The following is a 14094-nucleotide window of genomic DNA, read 5'->3' on the forward strand; positions in this document are numbered from 1 at the left end:
CAGGGCCACTTTGCCATACCTATATACCTAGGTATAACATGACCCTTATAATTGGTTTTTGATTTGATTTGAATTTAAAATTTTGGGTGCGTCAGCACTAAGGCTATTTTGCACCCGTCACATTATACGGGGTCCAGCCCCTTATCGTTACACATAACAACTCTAACGTTGCATAACTAAAATATTAAAATCTTCTGACTTTCGTTAAAAGCTGAGGCTGTAAAGGAGCACTCAGTACAAATAAGGACAAAACACACGACAACACAAACAAAATTATACTGGCTATGGGGCCAGTCGCCAGAGCCTCGTTAGTCTGCAGTCCAGGGTGTACTACGTGGAAGTGAGGTTGACTATTGGGTGCACTACGTGGAAGGAGCACCCCTTACACCCCCCTTATAATTGGAACAAGCTATGGAGACCCATGGAGGTTCGGACGTATGGATTACACACATTCGCAATCTCGGCATCCTCTCCCCCCAGTATCAATTTTATTCGAGGGACGTTGATGGAAAAGTACCCACCTGAGATAACCGTCCCGGGAATCGAACCCGGATCTCTCGCGTAGCAGTTAAGACGCCCACCGGACGGAACCAACCATCGGTTCTCTCAGAGAAGCACAATGGTAGGCACAAGTACAACCACGTGCGCATTCTTGGACAGTGTGAGGCCACCAGTCAAAATACGCCGACAGAGAACAAGCGGCATATTTGTTTTATTTGTGGCCCCATGTTTCCTACCGATTTCCTGTCATAAATTATTTCCGGAGAGAGTATAGGCATGATTCTTTTGTGTTGAGGGCCCTCCCACATGGATTTTAGGATTTTAGCCAAATCGAGAAAAGATGAAAAGAAAAGGATTAGCCCGTCGGCGCCAAGACCCCGAAGGCCTTCCAGCCCTCGAGTTTACAACCCGCGGCAACGTTTCTCTGACGTCAAGATGAAACTGACTTCCGAGTATCTGATGCTCCACTGTAGGGATGACCATATCCGGATAAAATTATCGGATATTTTGATATCCAGAATATCTGAAATATCCGAATGTGTTTATTATCCGGACAGTTTTAAGTTTATTCGATTTTTTGGCTCTCTGCATATTTTCTTCATTCGTCATGTTCGTATTTCTACAGTACAGATTCTCTGCAAACCCTTCATCCAATCTGTCTGTTTATCCGTTTTACGCATTCTCCGCATAATTTTTCTTTTTAAATGTTTATCGTTTAACCTAATGCAAATACTAAGTTCAGTATAAATGCACAAAGCTTTCCGGCGTGAAAAAAATAACGTAGAAGAGATTCAGTTTATAGAATATAACATGACAATGATAAAATTCTCTGTTTGGTGTCCCGATCCTTTATGTGGTAATATTTTTCCTTGATTTCAGACACCATTCTTACCAGAATAAAATACTGAACTTGATAAAAATATATCGACCTGAATACACATTATCTGAATACTCAGACATTAGAAATAACCGTATTAGTCTGATATCCGAATTATCCGTACTATCCGGATATTCGAATTATCCAGATATTCTGATTATCCGGATATTGGCACTATTCGGATTGTCCGGATATCCGAATTATCCGTTGCATCCAAAACGGAGATCGGATAATTTGAAGTCCTTATATCCACTATCCGGCTTTTGTGACCATTGCAGGCAGTTAGTCAGTTGCACACTTATTGACGTGAATCTCTTTCTTTATTATATATCATTATTATTATTATTTATGAATGAATTGCGAATCTCATGTATGAATATTCATATTCGAGTTAATTAAAAAGCTTGTTGATTACACGGTGATTACCATATTTTCTTTCCAGCCAATTTCTAGCCCAAACATTTGTTTGAATTCCTTTCAGTTCAATTTTTAATAATATCAGTAGGTATTCTCCTACGACGTTCTGCTTTTTAGCTTGTCTGCTCTGTGCAATGTCTTGCGGGAACAAAAGTATACCGACAAGTACGGTAGCAAGTATCGTGTCAGGCGAAAACTAGCAGCAGATGAGCAAGTGCTACACAGTGATGTTCCTGTGCCGCGTCGCATGCCAGAAATTTCCCTTTCTTTCCTCATTGGCAAAAAAATAAATACAAAAATGCATAGTTATTAAGGGTTGATCCCAAGATTTCGATCTAGGAGGGCATGCGAACGATTTAAGGGGGTGTGGAGGCAAATTTAGAATCAAATTAGACATTTGTGAGCAGTTTTATTCGTGCATATCACAAAAACATTATTGGTATGTTAATTGAGGGTGGGGGAAATCTTGTATTTGTACTTAATTTATTTCGTTTTCATTAGGCATCAAATTTCAAAATTTTCTATATCTTAAGTCTTCAGCATTAATTAAACTTATAACATGAAAGTTCTTACCTTTTCATTACACTTAATCAGCTGAGTTCAGATTGAAACGAAATATAATATTTTAGGCGCTTATACTCCACTACAAGAGGAAAAACAGAAGCAACTGTGAGATTATAAATGAGCAATTGTGTAGTGCTTAACGTCTCATTTCCCTGTTTCTTCCTCTTCTGTAATTCTCGACTCGAAAATTCCCTGCTGGGAATATCGCTGGTACCACACAACTAGTCCAAGTCGAACGGGAAAATCCAGCAGGAAACCTAGCCTCGTGTGATTCAGGTATAAGACAGATGCAAGGATCTGCTCCTCCGTCCACCACAATGGGTTGTTCGTGGAGGGAAGAATCCGGATTGGAAGCGGTGTCAGGCGCCGGGGGTCACTGCCCCCTCTTCTCCAGGGAAGGTCAGGCGCTTTCACTCGCTCCATTGTAGTCCGGCCGCCAAGGCGTGTTACAGAATGTTCTTCCGCCGCAGAATGAGTCGGGATCTGTAGCCATCCGAGGAAGCATCTTGTTCTACAACATTCCCGGGCAAGGACGGGAGCTACCGGGAGAAAAATTTCCCTTTTCGGTAATAAAACTCAGGGGCAGCGTCTGTTTTTCTTCTGAATCTTGAGCCGTATTTCTGCACGATTTTTCTAAAACTCCAAAATCCGATAAACTGAACATGTCTAAAAATCTTGCCATGCAAGTGGATTTGTACGTTTTGGCTCTGGGCCGAGACAGCGCGTGAACAACTTTGAACAACTCTTATAGCACAGGTTAGTACTCGTTATGCAATATAATTGTCTACATGATAAAGGTATGTGCGTGAATAAGCGAGACGTTACGGGACGAAAATGCCGGCCTCTGCTCCATGTCACGCACTATCTTGGCCCAGAGCCAAAACAAACGCACTGTATTTGTATATTTGGTATTTCGCAGCGCTTTTCTGCCACTTTCGGTTAAGGGGGACAATGAGGATGAGTAAATTAAATCGATGAAATGAAACTTACAAAAACAACCATGCCCACACCAGGACTCCAAACTATGAACTACGGTGGCAAGGTCGAAAGTCTTTGTAAATCTTTTCGAGCAGGCCTCATCTCCAGGAAGCTATTCACTCGGGGCTCCTGCCAACCTGTTGGGTGAGAATGAGTCAAGGCAAGAACTTTAAATGCCTTTTCCTGCTCCCACCAAAATAGACAATATTTAGGCTGGAGAGTTCGATGAACTAACCGATCTCTATGCACTGGTAATGGTTAGTGGAGGCCGAAAATCGACTGCTCAAGGTGATCTTATATCCTCGTGAAAATATGAACATTTTACTCGTCAAACCTGTGTAAGTTTATGAGATAACTTTGGTCACGATTATGTGGAGAACTGGTCGACCAAAAAAATTCTAATTTTACCTGATCACTGAGGAAGAATGTTTCTAGATAACCACTTTTTGATCATTTCATTTACTGCAGCAACGTCTGGACAATTAATTAATTAATTCTACTCATCAAATATCATATTTTTCACATTCCTACTTGCTGCTACTCGGAGGACTCACCACAGGACCTCACGGTCGCCGAGTGAGCTGTTAGAACGAGTCACTACTTGAGCAGGAGACAGAACCATTGTGGCTAGAACTCCCAACACAAAGGCTGGTCGAGTGAGCGGGAGAGTTACTGGGACGAGTTACTGGCCTGTCTGCTCGACTCGACCCTTCTGTGGCGAGGAGCTGTTTACACACTTTCTACTCGACTCTGGCAAAGTGGGATAGCGGCTGCAGCTGATTGATGTTCTTTTGACAGAATGAACCATCGACGTCGTTGGTGATAAAACAAATAGCTCTGAAACGGTTTACACACTTCCTTTAACGAGAAATTAATACAACAATGCATGAGGATATGTCTAGAAAGAAAACTAACTTCCTTATTTTTCTATTTTCAATTGTTCTTGGTTGTACGTACGTAGAACGTGAATTCTTTACTTCTCCCACGGCAAATACATCAAGTCCTATTCCCTGCACTTATGGCCTCATACGCCCGTAGTTTGTTTTGTTTGTTCCTATAATCGACACAACGCATGAACACTCATATTCACGGTACAGTTCTACAAACTTTATGTTGTCGGACTTGTATCACCTCCTATTTATGGTTGATTTTTTTAAAAAAATACAATTACAATTTATAAGCAAAAGCACACAACACAGACTCTATACTGTCCTCAAAAAGCGTTTACATTGACCGAGTGGTCTGTCGAGTTTACACGCGAGTGAAAAAATCGATGGGGGAGGATCAACTCGGTCGAGTCGCTGTTCTCCTTGGACAGCCACTCGACTGTCCTGACTATACTGGAGCGAGTACTGGCTCCAGTGCTCTCCCCAGTTGTCGAAAACTAAATGTAACAAAATAGTGTAGAAAAAAAAAATATGTAGTGCGTACAGCCTATGGCTCGCACAAAAAGAAAATAAATCTAATCTAATCTAATTCTCTTTGATAAAGCAGCCCATTAGGGTGTGCCGGCACACCCCATAGCTACGCCTATGTACACGATGCCAAATGCCTGCTACAAAGCTTAAGAAGTCTAACATTCTTGTGTTCTTATTCTGCTGGGCTGATATCCTTCGAGCAATTAACGACGTTAACTTACAGCTACAAGAAAAGTCTGTTACAATAGATATAGGTGTTAGTCACTTACAGGGACTGCAAATCTTTCTGTCTGCTAATCGGGAAAAAATTGTAACTAACGCTATTGAGAAAAGCAAACAGATCTGCGATGATATGAACATTGCAAGTAAAGAACAGCGTCCCCCCCAAAAAAAAGTTTTTCGATGAAGTTGCAGAAGATGGAAGTGTAGCCATAAATGAAGAACAAAAAATTAGGAAGAGCTTGTTTTGTGCATTGGGTTCAATTTTGTCACAAATAGGCGATCGATTCAAGCTAATGAAAGGAGTTTTGGAGAATTTTTCCGTAATTATTCCAAGCAATATGGCAATTATATCAGAAGAAACGTTGAGAAAGGGAGTCTTTGATCTGGCTTTATTAAACACCGAGGATATCAACGGAAGTGAGTTACTTCATGAATTGTTGTTCAACATCATGCGCAAGCATTTTTAAAAGATTTTCACTTGGAATACTTGTCAGAATTGTCACCACTTGCTGCTCTCTCATTCATCATACAATATCATGTATTGAGTTGTACCCAAATTTTGTCACTGCATTGAAACTATTTTTAACTCTACCTTCGTCTGTTGCATCTTGTGAAAGGAGTTTTAGTAAGCTAAAGCTTATAAAGAATTACTTGCGTCCTTCCTTGAGTCAAGGAAAGCTGACTAACCTGGCTATTTTGTCTGTTGAGAAGTACAGAGTTCAATCACTTGTGTTCGATGATGTTATCAATGGCTTTGCTGCTCGAAAGGCAAGAAGAGTGAAACTGTAGTTAGTATGTTCGCACAGGAGAATTGTCAAATAATCATGTACTGATTGTTGTTCTTAATAAATTTTTGTTTTTATTGTTGTTGATTTCAGCTGATCAGTATACCATTTTGCAGTGTAAATAGGTTTTACTTTGGTATTTGAAAGGGTTTCATGTAATAAAAAAAACATTACATTACACGAGGATAGCAGCTCGCTTTACCCTACTCTCTCCAGCTACTCTCCCGTCTACTCGACCAATGTAAACCAGGCTTAAGAAACAGCCAAGATAGCGAACGTGAATGTGCAGGCCACGGAGCCGACTCAAGTAGATTTCAAACGCTCTTCTCTTCATCAACATATCACTACAGTCCACTGCTGAACCTTCACCGACTCTGCCATCTGTCACTATTTGTTTTCCATTCTCCAGTTTCCACGCTGAAGTCTCTGATCAACACCATCCACATATCTCAACGTTGGTCCTTTCCGATGACGTAGTGGTAAGGTCGCCGCCTTGTAGTCAAGGGGTCCCGTGCTCGATATCCAGTGGAGGATCATGGTAGTTCGGATCCCGTGTAGTTCCTTACTAAATCGTTTTCTTCATTGAACAGGGCCTCCACCATGGCGCAGTGGTAGCGTCATTGCCTTGCAAGCAAGGGGTCCCGGGTTCGATACCCGGTGGAGGCACAAGTGGTTCGGATCCCACTTTAAACTGTAGGTCCAGTCCCGATTAGCCTTACTGTGCATAAAGTGGACTTAAAACAGCAACTCAAACTCTTCATTGAACATGTTCACACATAGGACACGCAATATTACCCTTTCGAATGTCTCCAATAGATGTTTCTCTCTTTTTGATGTACTACATGTTTCATAAGCTTATTTTACACGTTACCAAATAGTTATAAAAATTTTGAGAGAACCACGGTCTTTGAAAGTAAGGTGAAAAATTTCATATTGGAATATACATAGTATTCAGTTAAAGAATTTCAGGATTTAAATAATTTTATAAAATAAATTTAGATTGCATACACTACATAATATTGTACTTTTACAACACTAATCCACTACTTAATAAGAACTTGAAGATTTTGTTTTGTTGATTTACAACATTATACAATTGCTATACTATTATAAAAAACATAGTGTCCAATTGATGTGTATATATATGATTGTATTTTGTAATGCACGTGCACCAATGCCCCTCAGGGGTACTTTGGGTGTGAAAAGTTCTCAATAAAACTTTCCAGTTACTATATGAGCACTGCACCGGCCTCATTCTTGGATTTCCAAGATGCTCGAAGCGTACACTTGTCGTACCTTCAACGTCTCCCCTCCAACTCCACCTTTGCAGCGGATTCGGACTATGGAGCGGTGCTTTAGGCGACAGAAGCTGGCAATTCGGACAGGAAGGAGATTCAGCCTTGTGGCGTACAACTGCAGAACGTGTGAGCTGTTGCGAAACCGAACATCACGGGAGGTGCCGAATTCTATCGTCTCTGTAGTCCGGCTAATATATCACCAGACAAATGATATACCAGGTTTTCGTTCCCCCTCCTCCCCCCAAGATCAATGGCGCATTCATCTTCCTCTAAATCATATCACAATCAACACAAAGTATTTAATTACGACAGTATGTCTACTGCTATCATATTGCAATCGCTTTTTGTAAGTTTTACTGAACACTTTACTTGATCTGACCCTCTCACCACCTAAAGTCTTCCTTTCCTTAATCTAATTTAATATGGTGCATCTAGTAGCAAAAGTGACTTGAAACCCGCTAAAGTAAATGATTTACTAAGGAAATAGATTCTGATTCCTCCCCCGCCTCATCGCACGTATTGCAAATATTGTAGAATGATGCCAAGGTATAAACTGTTTTACATATTTAGAAAATTATAATATTCTGGGAAAAATCACCCCTCCTCCCGAATTTTGGGAAACGCGCCATGATCCCCTCCTTGTGGGTACCCTTGCTTTTCCCCCGCAACAAACAGGAGTAAAAATTTGACATCAGGACTCGATAAGTGTCCGTTGTATTTTCGCGGGCTTGGCCAGAAACTTTTTCTAAACCTAGCTGACTTTCCCTCTAGCGAGCTAAAAACAAATTATATTACTATGAACATATCTGCCCCATAGTAACATTATAGGAACGAAACTCCTTCCACCAGATCCTCAGTCACTAACACATGGAAATGGCGAGCCTAGAGAAAAACCTGCAGGTTTCCCATTTTGCAGCGAGAACATTTTACAATGAAATCGTGTAACCTAAGGACTTTAGAAAGTCAAATTACAAATTTTGTCTAAACACGTTTTTAAGGTATGCTTCCTTCCGGTGCAACGATGTCCTGCCTGGGTAGTGTGCTGACTCCTCGTGGCCTCCAGAAAGAGGTCGCTCGGTGATGCGATTGTAGTTGGGTCCCCAAGGGCTGGATGACGAGTGATCCCTCCCAGCGACCCATTTCTTATTTTTCGTTGATATCATAGGCGTAACTTGCCCCCGCCTTAATTTTCAGGTTTACGAAAATGTACAAGTTAATGATACTTTTGTTAACCTCATGGAACTTGAGGAGCAAAATAAAGAGTCATTTATAGGATCTTGCAAATGTAACAGTTATTTATGAAAATAGTCGTGGATGATATTTTTATGGCCTTGAAAACTTTTTGATTCTGGCCCCCAAAGTTAAGCTCCAAGTTCTATTCCCCCCACCCTGTTCTAACATATTATGAAAAAAAGTTGTGGGGTTTTGATGGCTTGTGTATACAATTTATGTTAATTTATGAAAGACACTTGAATTAAAAACACTGATATTGAACATTACCAAGACTTTTCTGAATTGATTATAACTGTCAATAGAGTAACAACGATTATATTTATGACTATAATATTTTAGAACATACTTTGATAATTAAGGAAACACAAAAGTCGACAAGTTCAAAGGACCGCCTTTGACCAAAATATTAATTAATACAATTTGATGTTACAGTAAGAAACATGTCTTGTTTATGGAAAGTAATTTTTGTAACAATGGAAAATACATGTAACTCTTCGGGCAATTTTTATTTGAATCTGCATACTTTGATTGGCTTACAGAAAAAAAATCATGGAGCTACGAAAGATGCATGCTGAAATATAAATATTTTATTAATGTACTACACTCCTGAAACGAAGAGCCAGGAGCAACCTGTATAAGCAAATCCTGAAAACTTTGACCTCCTGTAACTGTAAAAATGTAAGGACCAGACAAGAAAAAATTGATACGGTTTCTTACCTAGGTCAAAGCTATATGCGTACAAAATTTCGTTGAAATCCGTGTCGGTGGGTGACATGGCCTGGGCGAATTGACATGGAATGACCCAAATGTTAGATTTGAAATATTCCTCTGGGAATATTTGGGAATTTTATAAGATATATTATTCAAAAAGTATTCACTATCTATTTCTGTACAACATTGTTCCATTTAATGTTTCTTCTTTCTTCTAGGATGGACATATTTATCTGTGTTAGTCATTCAGAATAATGCTGTTCATAGTAACCTGATAAAAGGTTTTTGATCTGATTAATTAAACTTTCAGAAGGTAATTCTTTGCTGTCAGAAACCATAATTCATAATAATAATGATAATAATAGTAATAATGATAATAATAATAAAAAGTTTCTATGACTGAGAGGCAAGATATGAAATCTTACTCTGCCCCTCCTGAGAAAAATCCTGCTGCCCCCTTTGCCGAAGACGAAAACGACTTTAATGCCAGAAGTTAATCCGCCACCTTACGAGAGAAGACCGTTAATCCTTTCTTTATTTGAAGAGCACGAGGAACGATACTAGATGCCGTGACAAAACACACGTCCGCTCGGTAGAAAGGCTATGATGTAAGGGAAGTCACTTTAATCGCTTCATCAAAGGCTGTGATGATTGATGATAAGAAGAACGCAAGGATTACAACAACGAGCATCGGAACCCAGTGTAGCGCGACCATTTTTTCCATTTTAAACAAGAATTTTAATTACTTCTTAATTGTAATTAGGCCTTCCGTTTGCCTTCATTACAGGCTGGTACGTCCTGGCACCGTCAAACGTTGCTGCGCATGCAGGATGTTGCATATCCTTGTCCGCTCGGCTCTTCCTGATGGCTAACCAGGGAATGCAAATGGGAAAGGAAGCATTGAGGCTAAAGCAGCAGGCTGACATTAAAACTAACGATTATCAATAATTATTTATGATAAGTAGAGCACCGTTCAAGGATTTTGAGGATTGACAATTTGCCATAAATTGTTATTTGTTGGCATGCTTCCTGGTGGTTGTCCGAATTGAATGAATGAATCAATGGATTTGAATTTTCGGGTGCGTCGGCACATATGACCATCTTGTACCATTGAAAGTATAGGTGTGTTTCACCTACGTCACAAACTGTTGCATTGATTGAGGCAGCTACGATTGAGGTTAGTTCTTGTAACAGGGTGTCTACCAAAATACCAAATCCAAAATTCTTGACTTTTTCCTGACCTTTCTTTCCTTTTTCTTCTCCTTACCATTTATTTACTTAGGTATAGTTGGAAATTAAGAAAATATATGTTTTTATTCAATGAAAACCCCCAACCACAAGGTCAGGTAAGATGAAATCTGAAGCTGTACTTTATCAAGAGATTTTAGACTTGCTTTATAAATGTATGTAAAGATTAATGCTTCAGACTTCATCCTGGATGAGGAATGGCCACGTTATTTTATTTAATATTTTTACAAAATTTCACTCATAAGAGACTGTAATTTTTAAGAAACAAAGTGAACACATATTAACCACAACTCAATACAATTTTACATTTCCAAATATTCAATTTTATGAAATCCAAGTACAGGTATAACAATGTAAATTCACTATACTGTAAAAAAATTTGCAAAAATTCTTGAACACCAGCATAATTGATTGACTTTCTTGACCTACCTGTTGATTTCTTGACATTCTTGACTGGTAGACACCCTGTGTAAGCATACGGAATGTAAGCGGGTGGCGGAGATACTAACACGACACTCGTGATCTAATGGTGCAGATATTTCATTGCAAACGGTAATAAAATTGGCCGCAAACATGGCGGCTGTGCGCATTCTGACGTCACATGAAACCCTGTATGAGGAAAAATTCTCTAATCTAAAACCCTAACTTAAAAAGTGGTGTAAAAAGGCCCCTCACAAAGTGCAAGGTTGTAAAGAGATCTGCACGGAACATACACAAGGAGAGACTAAAAACTTTCTCAGAACCAGTGTAAGAGTCCGGCTCTTCTCAAGAAGCTAAAAACATTGGTTGAAATACTGTCATCATCTCCAAACATGGATGACAATAGTTGGAAAATAAAATCGGCACATTGGATAAGAATATGTCCGTTCGGCAGTTTCTTGCTACTAAATACTATTTCTTCTCATTTCAATCTTTCTTTCGTCATTAGCTCTCTCTTTTATCTTTTCCCAACCGGTCGCTTGGGTGCAAGGGGTCACTCAAGTATAAACTTCTCTTTCACATAGTACACCCTGGACTGCATCGTGCAGACTAACGAGGCTCTGGTGTCTGGACTCACAGCCAGTATAATCCTATGTGGGATTTGTGTTGTGTTCTGCCCTTGTGTGCTTGTGATCGTCCTTTCATCTTATCACCTTACATCTTCATCTTCGTGATTAGACAAAAGTGACAGAAAAGCGAAGTAAAATAAATCAATTCAATCAATATCACCGGTCTCCATCTTATTTTTCTTTATTTACCTTAATCCTGTTTTCTCTCGGTCTCTCACTCTTATCTGTCTGCTTCCTGTCATTCCCTTAATACTTTTCGTCATCTTCTTTTGTAACGTCTTTATTTTATTTCTCTCTATCTCGCGCTTGAATTTCCAATTGCCCCTTCCTAGAGTCTGATTTCTTTTGGAACAACTCCAGCAGGCTGCACGAGTCTAGCTAGAGAGCCTCTCAACAAAGTAGAGAGTGAGCAAGAGGGTTAGCGACTGGTGCTGGGTTGAGATGACGTCAGCGGCTTGCTTGCTGATTGGAGGCTTCGAAGTGACTCGCTCCCAAGCTGGAAATGTAGAACAGCCTATCTTTCTCTCTCACTCCCTCGCATGTTCTTGCGTCTCTCCCTGCATCTTCTTTCTTCCTTTTTTTATTTTTTTTTATTTCTCGCACTCATCCCTTTCTTTCCATTCCCCACAGGCAGTGAGTGGTCTTCAACCAGGGGATCGCCCCTGGCTGCAATTCTGTGCAATGAAATGAAAAGAATAAAAGAAAATATGCGAACGAGCGAACTCAAAATATGTGAAAGAGGCTTAATTGCCCTATTCATTGTCCTCTATTCGCTATCACTTATGCCTGCGAATAGCTCTTTCCAAAATGAAGAATGGAATCAAAGTTGAAGAATCAGCTGACCAACACACGTCTTCAAAACTGTCTGCTAGTAGCCTCATGAAACTTCGAGACAAATATTGACATGCAAGTGAAGAAAAAATCAATCACAGTCTTCTCATTGAAGAGGTAAATGACAATTCTTGTGTATGAATGGTAAATGTGATCTTTTCCTTACAACAATGCTTATTTGTTGCGTTGCGGTGACTAACCTCAATTCAGAACGTGACTGTGTTCCTTGCAATAGTTACCCATGCTGATATATTCTTTCATAAGAAAAGAGTACAGCAAATGAATGTATAGTGAACAACAGAAACCATGCAGTTATTTGTAAAGCTCATTCATGAACCTGCGGCCCGTCAGATCCTGATAGAATGTAAATATGGCATGCTATAAGAAAAACTTGGGCTCCCGCGTAGCCAAGTGGTTAGCGCCCTTGCCTTTGGTGCGAGCGGTCCTGGTTTCGATTCGCGGTGGGTACCCCCAAAATTTCGGCGTTGACCCAGCGTCGTGAGGACAATGGGGCTGTTCATTGGCAAACTTTTCCGCTAGAGGCGTCACCCCTGTTGCGTCCCTAAATTATTTCGTTCGTCAATTGGTTGCCCTAAGCTTTACATTGGAGCGCGATGGGATGGCAATTCGAACGTTATTTTCAATGATAGTAAGAATTTATCGTGTATAACGATAATAAAAATGGGTTTAGTAAAGCTTTAAGATTATGTAGCAAGTCATAAGCTTTCCGAAAATTACATTCTCTTGAACCTAGGAATTAATATATTAAATCGCAACGGAATGATTGGGAAAACGAGTTAAATATAGTACGTTTATGCACAATGAACACTAAACTTGACGTCATTTGGGTCGTCTCTAGCTGCCATGGGTCAATAATACAAAAATTTAGATTTTTACACTACGTTTTGCTTTTTTCCTGGTTGCGAGCATGTGTAATTCAACGGCGGGTTGGAATCGAAGAAACTCACAAAATTATAAAGATAAAATGTATTATGTGTGTAAACGCATGATATATATTATTATACACTATGACTGATATTATTCCCTATCCGGTATCATAGTATTAAGCAGATATTCTCCCCTCGTATTTTTGTCCGTCTTTTACTTGGTAACAACAATTTTAAAATTATAATTCCTGTAAATAGGATAGCGAGATAGGTTGCGAGACATGAAACAAAAAAAAAAAAAAAATTTTGTAATAACTATTCTTGACGATAAATGTGTGTGTGTGTATATATATAACAAAGGACCACATTTACTAGCTACGTGGAAAAGTATATCACGTGAAAAAAGATAAGTTATTAAAAAGAACAATAAAAATTGAAGTACAGTAACGCGTAATTATTATGCATTATACTTTATCGGATTCACAACAATGTATCACTTAAATTGTGAAAATTGCAAGTGACGTAAAAAAGTGCTGTGCAATTATTAAGTTGTTTTTTTTTATTTATGATATATTTTCTGTTGTTGACGATCGTCCTTTCAAAAGTCTTACTTTTACAGCACCGATTATTCCACTATCATGTTCGGACATCATTTCTGAGGTTAAGATGATATTAAACTTGCAATTTAATGTAATAGCAGGACGTTCGGCATCAAATTCCCCGTGAAGTTAAATGGGAGAACAATTGCCGATCAAAAGCGTGGGTACAGAACAGGGCTGCTGCCACCTACAATAGTTTGCTTTGACCAGGCCCATTGGGAAGCTACTTCAAGAATAAGCGGGCTGCGGCACGAAAGCCAGAAAAACAGCGGCGATGGGATCCGATGCGCTGACCACGCGTCACCAATGAAAAGCCGCCCTGGCAGGGCCTGGCCTTCGAAGGCTGTTGCGCCACAAAGTTTAGTTTATAGGAAAAATGTTGAAGGCTACGTTCCTAGTCTTCATTTTTCTTCCTGCCAATATTCTGAAAGAACACATCTCAATTCTTAATCCGTACAGAGTCTCTTGGACTCTTG

General features: G+C 39.6%; 1 non-coding gene across 1 annotated transcript; it reads left to right on the forward strand.

Moving 5' to 3' along the window:
* Positions 1–6353: 6353 nt before the first annotated feature.
* TRNAA-UGC (transfer RNA alanine (anticodon UGC)) lies at positions 6354–6428 on the forward strand. Its single transcript has one exon. It is a non-coding gene; the product is annotated as a tRNA-Ala (tRNA).
* The last annotated feature ends 7666 nt before the right edge of the window (positions 6429–14094 follow it).

Source organism: Lepisma saccharinum, chromosome 10 (assembly GCF_977018435.1).
Source record: "Lepisma saccharinum chromosome 10, izLepSacc3.1, whole genome shotgun sequence".
In the NCBI taxonomy this organism is placed as follows: domain Eukaryota; kingdom Metazoa; phylum Arthropoda; class Insecta; order Zygentoma; family Lepismatidae; genus Lepisma; species Lepisma saccharinum.